This window comes from Magallana gigas, chromosome 7 (assembly GCF_963853765.1).
Source record: "Magallana gigas chromosome 7, xbMagGiga1.1, whole genome shotgun sequence".
NCBI classification, from domain to species: domain Eukaryota; kingdom Metazoa; phylum Mollusca; class Bivalvia; order Ostreida; family Ostreidae; genus Magallana; species Magallana gigas.
In genome coordinates, this window is record NC_088859.1 from 36,910,719 (window position 1) to 36,916,028 (window position 5,310).

The 5,310-nt window shown below is 32.1% G+C and overlaps 1 long non-coding RNA gene across 1 annotated transcript; it reads right to left on the reverse strand.

Moving 5' to 3' along the window:
• Positions 1-1,373: 1,373 nt before the first annotated feature.
• On the reverse strand, positions 1,374-4,114 carry LOC117687854 (uncharacterized). Its single transcript, XR_010707998.1, has 2 exons — positions 3,606-4,114; positions 1,374-2,814 (listed from the first exon to the last, which is right to left on the reverse strand). It is a non-coding gene; the product is annotated as an uncharacterized lncRNA (long non-coding RNA).
• Positions 4,115-5,310: the final 1,196 nt, after the last annotated feature.

A 5,310-nucleotide genomic window follows, 5' to 3' on the forward strand; every position in this document is an offset into this window, starting at 1 on the left:
TTACGAGAGCATAAATACTTTGGGAATTTATTCCTTCAAAATATAATTATCATCAAATTGAGTGTATCGTATCGCATTTCAACAAATGGTGCCACATCAACACTGAACATAACCGACTATAATTTCAAAAATAATTTACGAGAGCATAATACTTTTGGGGTTTATTCCTTCAAAATATCTTTATCATTGTCAGAAAATTGAGTGTTTCGGATCGCTTTTCAACATTAGGTGTCATATTAATTGAAGTTTTGATATATTATCTTTTATGAGGCATGTCGTTAATAATTTATAGATACATGTATATTTAATTCAATGTACTATTGTATAAAGAGGTTTTTTGTTCATCAATATCGGAAAAGCCATCGACTGAATTAAAGCGTAGGATTGGGCAGAATTTATTCCCTAGCACCATTTCTCTTAAAATGTCGTGCCTTTTTAAAAAAGATAACTAGGCTAGTAAGAACCTAACTTCTGAATTCGGGAATATAACTAAATAGAAGAACCATTTCAAAAAGATCTTGGACGTAACTAGGAAGTAACTATATTTTTCTTGCGTCAAAACAAGATAAAAATGACGAACACTCTAAAAAAAGTTTTACTATACATTTTTAAAATAAGAATTTGAATTTAGAAAAACTATAAATATTAAGTAATACAATTAGTCAGAATAGCAAGTAAAAGGCAATCTCGTTTAGTAATTGGAATCGTAATTAGTAAATACCACTAATACAATTACTTATGATTTATTTTACTCATCATTTCTGCAATTACTTAAATGTATATACAGATTGGTTATTTATTTACTCAATTTAATACTTATTTTAAGTAATCAAAATCATTTTGTTATAAGTAATTGAATTACTTGTAGTAGACTATTTACTTTTTTGCAATTACTAAAATGCATATAAATATGTTTTTTATTTACTCAATATAATTCTCATTTCAAGTAATTAAATTCATTTATTTTCATTAGTTTATCTAATATGGTTTGTTATAGGTAATTTAATTACTTGTAGTAGACAAATTTATTACTCACTATTTACTTTTTTTTGCAATTACTAAAATGTATATAAATACTTGTTATTTATTTACTCAATATGATTCTCATTTGAAGTAATCAAATTCATTATTTTAAAATATTCTATAATTAAGTAATAGCAATACTTATCTTTATATCTAAATAATTTACTTATTTCATACCAATATGGTTTACCCATTTGTTTTTTACTTGTTGTAGACATATTATTCTCCAAATATTACATAACATTGTTTTATAAAAATTGAACGTCTAAAATTCTGTTTCCTTGCACTCGCTGATAAAGTTCTGTGAACTAAGAAAATTTTAGGGAAAAAAAAACCACCAGACAACTGTGTAAATCAATAAATCTGTAATACCATAACACATATAAATAAACTGGCTAACAAAATGTTATGTGTACAAGGTTTCTAATTTGACTAGCTTGGATTTACAACAAATGTGCACTTGAGAGAAAACAGTAATTACTTCAAGCAATCATAAGCATTGCAATTAATTTTCCAGATAAGAAAGTTCTTTAAAAAAGCTACAGTATATATAGAAAATCTGTTGGTAATAATTGCAATTTAAAGCTTTACTGAAAAAAAAATAATGGATAGAAAAATCGTATTTCACATTTTTATACACTTGAAAGGAAATTCTCTCGTTTCGTTCACAACAACCAAAATATTAGTTGTATAACATACATGTACCTCAACATTGCATTTTTAAACATTTTGCAGGATATGCATGGCAAAATACGTAATGACTCACAACTATATGTACATTGTAAACAATCAAACTATTCAAACATGCACGGAAATATAAATAACCATATAAAAACAATAAAAATAAGGAAAAAATAGATATACATGTACCTAGGAAGAAATTAAATAAATTCCAGATAATTTTATATTTAACAACTTAAATCAGAAAATAAGGCCCATTAATTAATAAAATGCCGTTAATTTGTACAAAATTTTAATGCAACGTCAATTTTGCAGAGAGTTTGCTGCAAATTTACGACAAACGGCTGCCGCAAGCTTACAGATAAACATAACAACTTTAAGATATTACAACATAAAGACAATTAATAAACACTTATAATCAATTAATAATGAGTTACTCATACATTTACTATGCTTTTTAATTAATTTACAAATAACTTCTACTGGTGATTAACAAAGATGTTTAACTTAAACAGTTGCAGCAAAATTAGAGATAAAGGACACAAGTTAAAATTATCAACTTTAAAATTTTGCACATTTTATAAATTTCAAAAATAAATACAAAATTGATGAACAAACCATAATGAAATTTGACAAATAGTACTCAACCAATTGGTGATGATTTGTTGCTGCAGATTGATAAACTTGAATGCAGCTTGATCACAACATGCATGCACAAATGGACTTGGACAAAAGTTCACAATGAGCGAAGTTCAAACCATATACATGTAGTTCACAATTAAGCCCTGCAAGGTCACTGGTCATATTACAATTAATCACGGCAATCTTTAAAGGCATTCTTGATGTCTTTTTTATAACAGTCTCCTGTATGTGCTCTCCGATATAATTTCACACATAAACAATATCACACAAATAGCCGAATATCACAATAATGTCCACAATGGAATGGTCAGACTTCAGCACTGTTGTTTATATGCTTTTCTACCTAGTCTTACACAGATTCTGTCTTCACTCTTTTTTGTTTGCATCATTTGATCATAAAATTAGTGAGTTAGTTGTTCATGCAAGGTTTTCTTTAGGTCTGTGTAACCCGGTCACCAGAGCAGACACCTATTGGGAAGATAAATGGATTTCATATTAGCACAATTTTTTTCAAATTTAAAAGCAGTTTCTAAGAAAAACAAGTTAGTCTATCATATATATACTTACTCCATCTACTGATCTTTTAATCAATATAGCTACAAATTTGCACTAATAACTCTGACCATGTGAGTAGAACATGAATTCTTTTATTTAAGTAATAAAAATGTAAGTCATATAAAATGTACCTATACACTATGTAATGATAATTCACAAAATTTGGCGTTGTTTAAATAAATTTTGAATTTAAATTATTTGTTCATGCATCACAACGATGTAATAACGAGCATTTTGCTTGATTCGACACCCGGCTGTTAAACTGTTAAACCATAGGCGTCGGAACCGGGGGGGGGGGCTTGCCCCCCCCCCCCCCCCCCTACATATTTTGCAAAGTTATACCTTAATCATTAGGGACATAGCATCATAGAGGGTTCAGCCCCCCCCCCCACTTTTTTCTCGCAGCAATGATAATTGTTCCTAAATTTACCTTGAAAAATTAAGAAGTTGGAGTCATTAGCATACTAGCCCCCCCCCACCCCCCCACCCCGCGCACTGATTAGGATTTCCATGATTTTGGGAATTAGTTTTTTTTCCCCTCAATTTTCTGAGGATTAGTCTACCCCCCCCCCCCCCCCCCCCCACTTTCAATTTGCTTCCGACGCCAGTGTAAACTCATTATAAAAGATCACAGTCTTTCGTTTTATATTCCAATAACTGTTTAAACTGCCATTCAACGAATATATTTTCATTACTTCACTTACTTTTTCAAAAACGTGCTCATGATCATGCACGAGATGGTGCATGCAGTGGCCTTGGGTGTTGAGACTCGATTCATTCACTTATATTCGTCCTCTGTTTAGCCGTGGATATTCCAAAAGTAAACACTCCATTGACAATCATTCTTTTACCTTGTGCACAGCCTTATTCCCTTATTTTCATTCATTTTACCATCTCGGTGATGGCAGACAACATGGCAGCATCGAATATGAAAATTGGCGGCTAGCTATTGATCGACCAATCAGCGCGCGCGTAGCTTAACATTGAAACAAAAGTAAAAGTAGAAACAAACACTGAACAGCATACGAAAAAATTCTTCAATCTTCATGATTCAACATCAAGCGGTTTAGACACTCCAATATAAGTTAACTGATATTTGAACGTAGGAAAAAAGAATATAGCACAACAAAAGAACAGACAGGTTGGTGTTCACGTAATACGTGGGGTCTGGAAAGGGGGGGGGGGTCATTTTGCCTTTAATGTAATGAAACATCATGCGATTAAAGTTGATCTTATTTTCTTCTTCTTCTTCTTCTTCTTCCTATGATGTGCTGGCCTCGGTTTCCGAGTGTTATAGCACGCATCGAACACAGCTAAAAGCCTCCTATTTACAGTTAAAATCGGGTAAAAACAATGGTCTGCATGTCACTTAAGGGTCATAGGACACAGCTAAGGTGTTGTTTAGCTGCTTCTTGAAGCCATCGATGGTACTGGCTTCTTTAACGTCATCTGACAGGCTGTTCCAGTCCCTGATGGTTCTTGGGAAGAAGGAGAACTTATACACGTCTTTGTATGTTGGTGGCTGACGGTATTTGCTGCCCCTTGTGCGAGTATCCCCTGGTGTTAGATATGATGTTGCTGGGATGTCGATGAGGTCGTTCCTGATCTTATACATCATGATGAGCCGTGATCTTAGTCGGCGTGTTTCGAGGGGCTCCCATTGTAGGTCCTTCATCATAGATGTTACACAGCCTGGTGTTCTTACATAATAGTTGCCCTTGACAAACCTTGCAGCTCTCCTCTGGACACCCTCCAACAGTTGTATTTGGGCTTGCTGATATGGGTCCCAGACAGTCGCTGCATACTCCAGGGTGGGCCTGACGATTGTACTGTAAGCAGCTGATTTAATGTCGGCTCTACATCCCTGTAAGTTGCGACGGAGAAAACCTAGGGTCTTGCTTGATTTGGATTTTACATTTTCGTAATAATAGAAATTTTTATTGAGACTATCTTAGAATTATATAATTCATAATATACTTATATAGTAAGTCTTTTTTTTTTGCTTTAAGTATATGATAGTTCTTTATCATAACAAATATCAGTAAAGGAATTACTTAGTAAATCATGTTAAGTATATGATAGTTCCTTATCATAACAAATATCAGTAAAGGAATTACTTAGTAAATCTTGTTTTGTTTTTAGTAAATGATTGTCCCTTTTTTCATAACAATAATCAGTAAAAAGGAATTACTTAGTAAAACATTTCTACACATTAAGTAAATGTAAGTAAAATATTTTTATTTAGTAATTGACATGAAGTTCAGTAATTGTTTTAAATTTGTAAGTAAATGTTAAGTAATTACCTATTACTTATTAATATGATTTTAAGTAAAAAATGATTACTAAGTAAAACTTTTTTTAGAGTGGAAATATACACAGATTGCGTAGTCTTAGCTCGAAAGCCAGACA